Source organism: Tursiops truncatus, chromosome 13 (genome assembly GCF_011762595.2).
Source record: "Tursiops truncatus isolate mTurTru1 chromosome 13, mTurTru1.mat.Y, whole genome shotgun sequence".
Taxonomy (NCBI): domain Eukaryota; kingdom Metazoa; phylum Chordata; class Mammalia; order Artiodactyla; family Delphinidae; genus Tursiops; species Tursiops truncatus.
This window is the reverse complement of record NC_047046.1, coordinates 81363532-81376038: the sequence shown is the minus strand read 5'-3', so window position 1 is coordinate 81376038 and position 12507 is coordinate 81363532.

Sequence of the window (12507 nt, the reverse complement as noted above, 5' to 3'; positions counted from 1 at the left end):
AGAGGGTTCTGCCTAAGTTTTCCTCTAAGAGTTTGATAGTGTCTGGCCTTACATTTAGGTCTTTAATCCATTTTGAGTTTATTTTTATGTATGGTGTTAGGGAGTGTTCTAATTTCATTCTTTTACATGTAGCTGTCCAGTTTTCCCAGCACCACTTAATGAAGAGGCTGTCTTTTCTCCGTTGTATATTTTTGCCTCCTTTATCAAAGATAAGGTGACCATATGTGTGTGGGTTTATCTCTGGGTTTTCTAGCCTGTTCCATTGATCTATATTTCTGTTTTTGTGCCAGTACCATACTGTCTTGATTACTGTAGCTTTGTAGTATAGTCTGAAGTCAAGGAGCCTGATTCCTCCAGCTTCTTTTTTTGTTTATCAAGATTGCTTTGGCTATTCGGGGTCTTTTGTGTCTCCATACAAATTGCAAAATTTTTTGTTCTAGTTCTGTGAAAAAGCCCATTGGTAGTTTGATAGGGATTGCATTGAATCTGTAGATTGCTTTGGGTAGTAGAGCCATTTTCACAATGTTGATTCTTCCAATCCATGAACATGGTATATGTCTCCATCTGTTTGTGTCATCTTTGATTTCTTTCATCAGTGTCTTATAGTTTTCTGCATACGGGTCTTTTGCCTCCTTAGGTAGGTTTATTCCTAGGTATTTTATTCTTTTTGTTGCAATGGTAAATGAGAGTGTTTCCTTAATTTCTCTTTCAGATTTTTCATCATTAGTGTATAGGAATGCAAGAGATTTCTGTGCATTAATTTTGTATCCTGCTACTTTACAAACCTCATTGATTAGCTCTAGTAGTTTTCTGGTAGCATCTTTAGGACTCTCTATGTATAGTATCATGTCATCTGCAAACAGTGACAGGTTTACTTCTTTTCCAATTTGTGTTCCTGTTATTTCTTTTTCTTCTCTGATTGCTGTGGCTAAAACTTCCAAAACTATGTTGAATAATAGAGGTGAGAGTGGACAACCTTGTCTTGTTCCTGATCTTAGAGGAAATGCTTTCAGTTTTTCACCATTGAGAACGATGTTGGTTGTGGGTTTGTCATATATGGCCTTAATTATGTTGAGGTAAGTTCCCTCTATGCCTACTTTCTGGAGGGTTTTTTATCATAAATGGAGCACATTGTAATTTGATTTGCAGTTCCTTAAATGCTAATGATATTGGGTATCTTTTCATGTGTTGATTAGTCATCTTTTTGAAAACATGTGCAAATCTATTCAAATCCATTGTCATTTTTCAATTGGTTTATTAGTCTTTCTATTGTTGAGTTGTAAGAGTTCTTTATGTACTTTGGTACTAGACATTTATTTAATTTTCAAATATTTCCTCCCATTCTGTAGATTGTCTTTTTGTTTCTTGATAGTATCCTTTGACACACAGAAATCTTAAATTTTGAAGTCTGGATTATTTTTCCTTGGTTGCTTTCACTTTTGGTGTCATAGCTAAGAAACCATTGCCTAATTCAAGGTCATAAAGATTCAGACCTATTATCATCTAAGAATTTTATGGTTTTAGTTCATACATTTAGTTTATTAAGTAAATAAATTTGTACATAGAAATCCTAAAGTAAAAGTAAAATGTAATTTTTCTCTTTTTCTACCTTTTTGCAATTTCAAACATGTCTTTAATGACAATGATTATAGTGAAAACTCCAAATATATAATTTAAAAAATCCAGTGATATAGAATTATTTGGGTAGTGGAAATACCTAGACTAAACTATAAAAAGGACTATACATCCTTTTTGAGAGTTTTATTGCATGTTTGTTTTTACAATGCTCAAAAGAAAGTTGTTGTATTTGATGTCAAATTGACACTAGTTAATTATATATATTTTTTCTGCAATTTGTAATGCTAAGTAGCTCCTGTAGCCTTCATTTATATACTGTTTAGGTGTAAATCATTTCTGTTTTCTACTTATCAGGTTTTTTTTGCAAAATAGGTTTTCAGTTTCTTTTTTATTCTTCATTGAATCTTATTCATGCTATATATTACCATAGAGAATCCTTACATAGCTCAATAGTTAGTATATGTTGTTTAAAAAAAGGTTATGAGCAGCAAATTGTGCATTTGACATCACAGGAAATGATTTTTATTTTCCATGGGGTAAATAATTCAAATTCTGACTGCAGCATACAGGCCATTATCATGACAGTCCTCAGACCTCCTGACTGGTCATTTCATGCATACAAGAAAAAACAAACCAGCATCTCTTATATTTGCTGTCCACATTGCCTGAAGCAGATTTAGAGTCGTGCACAGGAAAATGATTTATTACTTGAATCTTCCCCATTCGTAAAACTTGTCTCTCACCAGCACTGAGTGAATCCTCTGAGCTGATGCTGTGCAGAGGCTGGAGCACATGTAAGCACTGTCTGAGCTGCTCTTTATCCTGTGAATGCCATTGCTCCCTAGCTAATCGCAATAGGTTCTTTGCTGCTGACTTCATGCTGGAAAGACTGTGCCCCGTAATTTAATTAGTTGATCATTCTAATCTGCTAATTTAACTTCTTTTGAGTATTGTGTCCCTTGCAGAGACATTTTTGAGCCTTAATGGACAAGTGTACAGTTTCCAGGCAGTATGCCTTCATTTACTGAACCAGTCTGACACCTTCCTTAGTTGATTTAACCCTTCTGTTCTTTGGTGTTATGAGGTGTTCAGCCAGACCTACTGATGTGCGCTCCTTATGACCAGTTGTCTACAAAGCACCTGCTTTCCTGAGAAAGGATCTTATTACTAAAACATAGTTCTTGCCAAGAAGAGGACTTACGTTTCTTTGGCTGGCTCGATGCTTGATCAGACTGCTTGTTTGGTCTTTGTTGTGTTCAGCCCAAATTTCTTCCTTCTCCTTTTGTTCTGGGAAGGTGCTGCTACGAATCACTTTCCATCCTCCCTCCTGGAAGCTGGATCGTGCTGTGCCCGGCCCGGCAGCGAGATTGTGCCGCGATATGAGTACAATGGTTCTAGTTCCTGCCACCTTCTCAGGGGAGTCATTTGGGTCAAAGGACGGCCAAAGAGTTACATTCTGCACCTCCCCCTCCCCCATGGCTGTCAGCAAATACTGTCCGTCCCTCTGTTCCTCTTTCTGGTCACCCTCCTCCCTCCCTCATTAAAGGACTCCCATTGAAATCAGTAGGGGCAGGGCCAGCAAAGTCAGGGTTTGTGCTACCATCTGTCCCTTTGTTCCAGGACAGCTGGTTCCAGCAGAGCTGGCTTAAAAACGGAAATACTCCCACAGGGGAAATCACCTGAAACTCAAAAGCACCTGAACAAAAAGAAGCAGAATCTCCTATAACGAACTCTGTGACCTTGGGCTTGAAGCCTCATTTCTTCACATTTCAGTTTCCACACCTGAAAAGGGTGAGAGTGAACTGGATCTCTTTCTTTATTTCCTGCAAGTTGATCAACGCTTTGGGAATCTGATGAAAGCCACGGACTTTCTCTTTAAACAGTGCACGTGTACAAATAAGAAAAATGATAAAAAGTTAGGGATTGACTGACACCCTGGAGGACCAAGGCCACTAGGTTAAAATAAAAAATAAAGAAGCAAACAAACAAAACCAGAGACACAATCTCTAAGTTTGTGTTTTGACATCTCACATTCTGCGGTTCCAGCCTCCTCCTTCCACGTTCTTGACCTGCCTGGAATGTCCTCAGCACTGACGTGTCCCTCATGCCTCATTTCTGTGTTATGTTGTCACATGTTCATTTTCCCATGAGTTAACTGTAAAGGGACGCCTTTTGGCAAAATTATGAAACTGTGATGAAACACTACAGGACCCTATCATTGGCCATTTCTTTTCACTTTTGAACTTTCTCTCTCTCTTTTTTAAAAATTATTTTTTAAGTTGTGGTAAAATATACATTAGATAAAGTTTACCATCTTCACCATTTTTAACTGTACTGCTCATTGGCAGAAAGAGATTTGCATTGTTGTGCAACCGTCATCATTATCCATTTCCAGAACTTTCTTTATCATCTGAAATTGAACTCTGTACTCAGTAAACAATAACTCCTCATTCCTCCAGCTCCTGGCAACCACCATTCTACTTTCTTTTTAAATTTGACTACTCTAGGTATTTCATATAACCGGAATCATATAGTATTTGTCCTGTGTCTGGCTTATTTTACTTATCATAATGTCCCCAAGGTTCATCCATGCTGTAACATGTATCAGAATTCCATTCCGTTGTAAGGTTAAATAATATATCATTGTATATTTGAGCCACATTTTGTTTATCTATTCATCTGTTGAGGGACACTTGGGTTGCTTCTGCATGTTGGCTACTGTGAATAATGCTGCTATGATCAGGTGTGTACGAATGTCTGTTTGAGTACTTGCTTTCACTTATTTGGAGGTATGTACCCAGGAGTAGAATGATAATTCAATTTTTAATCTTTGGAGGAACTGCCATCCTATTTTCTGTAGCAGCGCTCACATTATACATTCCCACCAACAGTGCACAAGCATTCCAATTTCTCCATCTCTTCGCCAACACTTGTTATCACTTGTTGTTTTTTGTTTCTGGTTTCTTTAGAGTAGCCATCCTAGCGGATGTAAGGTGGTATCTCATTGTGGTTTTGATTTGAGTTTCCCTAGTGATTAGTGATGTCAAGCTTCTTTTCATGTGTTTATTTGCCATATGTATTTCTTTGGAGAAATGTCTATTCATTTCTCTCTTTTTAACTCATACATTTATATTTTTTTCTGTGCTTTATTCCCCTTTCTTTCTCTGTCTTAGATTTTTGCTCAGTTGGTGGTGCTAAATACACACATAATTTAATTGTGTGGTAGTTTTGAGTGTAAAAACAAGAGGATCAATTGCTTCGTTTTCTCTTATTTATTACTATTACTGTTATTGCATTTATGTTCCTAAAATTGAAATGAATCTAAAAACTAAGCATCAAAAGAAACTTGCCTGTTCTCAATTATAACATAATTCTCAGTGCCTACCCACCTACTAATGTAGACACACTTTGAAGATTCTATGCATCTATCAGATTAGCTTAATTATTTCCACTGGTACCGTTTCACAGGGTTAAATTTTTCTTTATGAATTTTATTTATTTATTTATTTATTTTCAATTTTTGGCTGGGTTGGGTCTTCATTGCTGTGTGTGGGCTTTCTCTAGTTGCAGTGAGAGGGGGCTACTCTTCGTTGTAGTACATGGGCTTCCCGTGGCAGTGGCTTCTCTTGTTGCGGAGCACAGGCTCTGGCACGTGGGCTTCAGTAATTGCAGCATGCAGGCTCAGTACTTGTGGCGCACGGGCTTAGTTGCTCTGTGGCATGTGGGATCTTCCCGGACCAGGGCTCAAACCCATGTCCCCTGCAGTGGCAGGAGGATTCTTAACCACTGCGCCACGAGGGAAGCCCCACAGGGTTAAATTTTAATTAATACTTGGATCACTAATTATTAACTAAATGTCTTCAAAAAAATTACACCATGATGTAACACTGAAACTAAAAGACAAAGATTTCACAGAATATTGTTACATGCCAGGCAATGTAATGAAAACAGGAAAACTGGCTAAATCTGCCAAGTGTTAATAGAAATCCCTTGGAAAATTATAAAATACTCAGAGATAAATGATACTTAAAGCATTACATGCTAAAAATTTGGGGACAAATCTAGAGCAGAATAACATAAGTTTATGTCTTTGGATACATTGATCAGAAAGCAAATGAGAATCAAAATCTTCCCTGTCCTTTGAGATAAAACATGTACTGGAACAGCCACGTGGCCTCTGAATTGGAAGGCACACGTACAGGCCCTACACATCTGTATTGCCTCCTGATATCTGGACTGTTGTGAGAAGAAATAAAATTCTCTCTTTCTTAAGCCACAGATAGTTTGGGCTCTGTTAGGGCAGCTGAGCCAATATCCCAACCAACAGATCTACTTCACATCTCTTACAAGATAAACTCCACCCCTGTGAACTGGAAGCCTAATGGACATGGTTAAGCCATGACACTAACCAAGGAAGGTAAGGAAAATGTCTTTGAAACTTGGGGTGGAGGAGGTGTTTTAAATAAGACCCCAGAAAGTACCATCCACAGGGACTCACAATGAGAGAGATTTGAGTACATAAAAATTAAGTAAGGATTTTTGTTGAATGAAGGACAACATAGAAAATGCTAAATGAGTGACAGAAGATCAAAAGTTATTTTCAATGTGCAAAACGAGTACATAGATCAGTATCTAGACTATATAAGGAACTCTAGTCAGTTGACAAGAAAAAGATAGGGAACGGTACTCATTTTCTGTTTGCTGCTATAACGGATGACCACACACTTGGTGGCTTGAAACAACACAAATTTACATCTTACAGTTTTGTAGGTTGCAAGACTGACATGGGTCTCACTGGGCTAAAATTAAAGTGTCTGCAGGGTTCCGTATACTCTGCAGACTCTAGAGGAGAATCTCTCTCTTTGCCTTTTCTTTCCAGCTTCTAGAGCTGCCAGCATTCCTGGGCTCATGGCCCCTTCCTCCATCCTCAAAGCCAGCACAACAGCATGTGAATCTTTCTCACACTGCCTCACGCTGACCTCCTTTTCTATCTTCCTTTTCCACTTTTTCTTTTTTTAAAATCACTGAACTGTGCACTTTATTTTTTATTTCTTTAAATAAATTTATTTATTTTGTTTATTTATTTTTGGCTGCGTTGGGTCTTCGTTGCTGCATGCGGGCTTTCTCTAGTTGCGGTGAGCAGGGGCTACTCTTCATTGTGGTGCACAGGCTTCTCCTTGCAGTGGCTTCTTTTGTTGCGGAGCATGGGCTCTAGGTGTGCAGGCTTCAGTAGTTGTGACACGGGTTCTAGAGTGCAGGCTCAGTAGTTGCGGTGCGTGGGCTTAGTTGCTCTCAGCATGTGGGATCTTCCCGGACCAGGGCTTGAACCTGTGTCCTCTGCATTGGCAGGCAGATTCTTAACCACTGCGCCACCAGAGAAGCCCTCCTTTCCCACCTTTAAAGCCCCTTGTAACTACACAGAGCCCACTCAGATGATCTAGGATAATCTCCTTATTCTAAAAGTCACCTGATTAGGAATCTTAATTCTCCTTTGCCATGTAAAATAATGTATTCATAGGTTCCAGGGATTAGTATGTAGATGTCTTTGGGGGGAACATTATTCTGACTACCAGGCACACACCAGAACAAAAAACAGGCGATATGAACTTCTAGAAGGGGGAACACTGATGATGAACAAATTTAGGTCAGAAACTACCAGCACAATGATCTAAAGCATTATCTGGAAGTTCATTCATTTATTCAATCAGAATATTTATTAAGCAGATAATGTGGGCTAGATTCCTACAGAAATGCAAAGATGGAGAAGTTTTTGAGCAGTCAACCACAGGCCCCTTTGAGACCCTGCCCTGAGCCATACGAGGTGTCCTAAAATACTATAGGTAAAAAATCTATTTTAGGATGGGCATCCTCAGAAAATCTACAAATAACAAATGCTGGAGAGGGTGTGGAGAAAAGGGAACCCTCTTGCACTGCGGGTGGGAATGTAAAGTGATACCCACTATGGAGAACAGTATGGAGGTTCCTTAAAAAACTAAAAATAGAATGACCATATGACCCAGCAATCCCACTGCGGGGCATATACCTTGAGAAAACTAATTCAAAATGCACCCCAATGTTCACTGCAGCACTATTTACAATAGCCAGGTCATGGAAGCAACCTAAACGTCCATGGACAGACAAATGGATAAAGAAGATGTGGCACATATATACAATGGAATATTACTCAGCCATAAAAAGGAGCGAAATTGGGTCATTTGTAGAGATGTGGATGGACCTAGAGTCTGTCATACAAAGTGAAGTAAGTCAGAAAGAGAAAACAAATATCGTATATTAACGCATATATGTGGAATCTAGAAAAATGGTACAAAAAAGAAAAATGGTACAGATGAACTGGTTTGCAAAGCAGAAATAGAGACACAGATGTAGAGAACAAACGTATGGACACCAAGCAGGGAAAGCAGGGAGGGGTGGTGGTGGTGGTGGTGTGATGAATTGGGAGATTGGGATTGACATATATACACTGATGTGTATAAAATTGATGACTAATAAGGACCTGCTGTATAAAAAAATAAAATTCAAAAAAAAAGTCTATTGATTGTGGACACCTGCCTTATGAGACATGTCCTTCAGAATTCCAAGACTCTTGTCTTCATTTGGAAGTCAAAATGACACAGTGTTTAATCTACCTGATTGCTGTACAAGGTTACCTTCCCCAATTAAAAGACCAAAAACATTAAAAAAAAATCACCAGGGTTAGCTCTGGATTACCTTTTCGTCTTAACTGATATCCCACTTTCCCGTAGAGATACCTAACTTTAAAACGGAGCCAGCCCTGGAAAATATCCACGGTATCAACGCGCATTCTGTAGCAGCGACTGGAATCAGTATTTTATTTGCAGGTCCAAGATACGTTCAGCACAGCTGTATCACTGGCAAGGCAGGCCTGAAAGTCAGGGTCATTTTCTGATTGTCAATTAACTAGATTACTTTCGGCTGGAGCACAAACGGAGGTCATTATTATTAAAGTTGAGTTGAGGGAGGTTACCCACATGGGAATCACCTGAAGATTACAGGAAAATGTATCGTTGTACTGGATCTCAAAGGAGCTGGGTTTTATTACATTTTCCTGGAAGTAACACTTGCCCAGCATCATATATCTGACTGCAATAATGAGGTTATGTGACTTTACACATTGAAAAAAATATCTAAACATAATCACAATATTACTTTGAGCTTTCCCTGCACTCTTCATCCAAGGACTTTAGCTCATTAAATCTCACAGTTTGGAAATGAAAGTGTATACTTACCTCATTTTACCAAAGAGAATGTTCTGGGGAAGTTAAATGATAGGCAGTTACCCCAACTGAAAGGAAGTAGGGAAACAGGACAGGTATGTCTTGCATTTACTGAATAATGTAGGTGATAAATGTAATATATCTCAAAGGTTCACGGGAGGACCACCCATCTCTAATCTATCACTTTCGAAGGGCTGCATCTAAATGTCACCAGATACAGGGGAAAAACACTCTCACAAATTCACAGGAAAGGACATTCTGTGATTTTCCTCAGCAATCTATTTTGGTGTCTTTACAAAATAAGTCCTTTAGAAAATAAATTCTTGTTCTCAAGTTAATGTCTTCTTATTGCTTTTCTTTTTATAACACCTTCTTGAGATATAATTCATCGCCATATCATTCACCCATTTAAAGAGTACATTTCCATGGCTTTTAATATATTCACAGATGTGTGCAACCATCACAAGCAATTTTAGAATATTTTTATCATTTCATAAAAGAAACCCTCACCCCTTAGCTGTTACCATTCTATGCCCCAACGTTCCCCAAGTCTAAGGAAGCATGAAATCACTTTCTGTCTCTATAGACTTGCCTATTCTGGACGTTTCATATAAATGAGATCATATAATATGTGGTCTTTTGTGTCTGACTTCTTTCACTCGGCATCATGTTTCCAAGGTTCATCCATGTTATGACATGTCTCAGTCCTTCATTGCTGTTTTTAGCTATATAATGTTTTATTGTTATAGATATGATTTATCCATTCCATACACTCATTGTTTCTCTTTTCATGAATTGATGGACGTTTGGGTTGTTTCTACCTTTTGGCTCTTATGAATTAATGCTGCTGCCAACATTCATGTGCGAGCTTGAGTGAGTACATATGTTTTCATTTGAGGGGGTATAATACCTAAAAACAGAACGGCTGGGTCATAGAGTAACTCTATATTTAACCTTTTGAGAGACTGTTGACTATTTTTCAGAGTTGCTGCAACATTTTACATTCCACCAGCAGTGTACTGTATAAGGGTTCTGATTTCTCCACACCCTCGTGGAAACTTGTTTTTCTCTGACCTTTTATAAAAGTTTCAATTAGTTTTTTTATTGAGGGAAAATTCACATACCGTTAACATTTTAAAGTGTACAATTCAGTAGCATTTAGTACATTCACAAGGTTGTGCGACCATCATTTTTATCTAGGTCCAAAACATCTTCATTACCCCCAAGAGAAGACTTTGTAGCCATTTATCAGTTACTCCCTATTCCCCCCTCCCGTCTTCAAGCCAGGAAGAGAGGTCTCACCAGAAACCAAATTTTCAGGCACCTTGATCTTGGACTTCTTGCCTTCAGAACTGTGTGAAAATAAATTTCTGTTGTTTAGGCCCCTCGGCCTGTAGCATTTTGTTATGTCAGCTCGAGCAGACTAACACACAGATAAATGGAATCATAAAATATGTGGACTTTTGTTACTGGCTTCTCTTACTTAATAGAATGTTTTCAAAGTTCATCCATATTGTAGCATGTATCACTACTTCATGCCTTCTTATGGCTGAATATTATTCAATTGTGTGGATAAACTATATTTTGTTTATCCGTTCCTCCATTTATGGACATGTGAGTTCTCTTCACCTTTGGCTATTGTAAATAGTGCTGCTATGAACACATGTGCAAGTACTTGCTTGAATACCTGTTTTCAATACTTTGGGGTATAAATCTAGGAGTAGAATTGCTGGGTCATATGTTGATTCTGTGCTTACCTTTTTCAAAAACTGCCAGGGTGTTTTCCACAGTGGCTGTACCATTCTGCACTTCCACCAGCAGTGTATGTGGTTTCCAGTTTCTCCACATCCTTGCCAACAACGTTACTGCCCCCAATTTTGATTATAGGCATCTTAGAGGGTATGAAGTAGTACCTCATTCTGTTTTTTGATTTGCATTTCTTGGATGACTGATGATGTGTAGGATTGTTTCATTTGTTTATTGGCCATTTATACATCTTCTTTGAAGAACTATGTATTCATATCCTTTGTCCATGTTAAAATTGGGTTATTTGTCCTTTCATTGTGGAGTTGTAAAAGTTCTTTACATATTTTGATTAATAGATCCTTATTGGATATATGAGTTACAAATATTTTCTTCCACTCTCAGGTTGTCTTTTCACTTTCTTGATAGTGTGCCTAGAAGCACAAAAGTTTTAAATTTTGATGATGTCTAATTTATCTATTTTTTTTGCTTGTGTTTTTGCTGTCACGTCTAAGAAGCTATTGCCTAATTCACATTCCTGAAGATTTATGCTTATGTTCTCATCTGAGAATTTTATAGTTTTAGCTCTTGTATTTAGGACTTTGATCTATTTTGAGTTAATTTTGTTAATGGTGTGAGGTATGAATCCAAATTCGTTGTTTTGCATGTGGGTATCCTGTCCCATTTGCAGAAAAAAATTATTCTTCCCTCACTGAATTGTCTTGGAATCAGTTGACCATATATGTGAATGATTATTTCTGAACTTTCAATTCTATTCCATTAGAGTATATGTCTGTCCTTATGTCAGTACCAAACATTCTTGAATACTGTAGCTTTGTAGTAAGCTTTGAAATTGGGAAGTATAAGTCCTTCAACTTTGCTCTTTTTGAGATTATTTTGGTCAGTCTGGTTTCCACGTGACTATTATTTTCATACGGATAAGGTTGTCAATTTTTACTAGAAAGGCAGTTGCGTATTTGATAGAAATTGCTATGAATCTGTAGCTCATTTCGGGAATATTGCCATCTTAACAATAGTAAATCTTCCAATCAATGACACAGGTTGTCTTTCTATTTATTAGGTCTTCTTTAATTTCTTTCAATGATATTTTATAGTTTTCAGTATAGAAGTCTTACATTTATTGTGTTAAATGTATCTCTAAGTATTTTATTCTTTTTGATGTTATTGTAAATGGAATAATTTTTTCCTCTTCATTGTTTTAAATTGAAGTATAGTTGATTTACAATGTGCCAATCTCTGTTGCACAGCAGTGGAATAATTTTCTTAATTTAATTTTTGGATTGTTTATTGCTAGTGTATAGATATAGAATTGACTTTGTGTATTTATTTTGTATTCTCTAAACTTTCTAAGGTCTATTTTCATCTAATAGTTTCTTTGTGGATTCCTTAGGATTTTCTCTATATAAGATCATGTCAATAGCAAACCGAAATAGATGTACTCTTCCTTTCTAATCTGGATGACTTTTCTTTTCCTTGCCCAATTACCCTAAATAAAACTTCCAGTACAATATTGAACAGAAATGGTGACAGCAGACATCCTTGTCTGCTTTGCCACATGTATAATGAAGACCCGTATTTATTAAATTGTGCAAAAAAGGCATAGTTCAGATTTATGTTGCTTTGCTATTTGAAATGGAACATGAATATATCTTGGTTCCATCCTTCCATTTTAAAATGGCATAAACTATTTATTAACTTTCTATCTTGGTATTGGGAGGATAAATTAGAATTTGACAATCCCCTTAAAATTAAATATTATGTAAATTCATAGGACAAAGTTATGGGGCATGATTAGGAAAATTCATGAGAGGGGGATGAAACCTTAGGCCTCAACCATTTTTCCCTCTTAGAGATCAGAATTATTAACAAATCGTGAGCTTTATTCTTTTTTTTTTTTTTTTGCGGTACG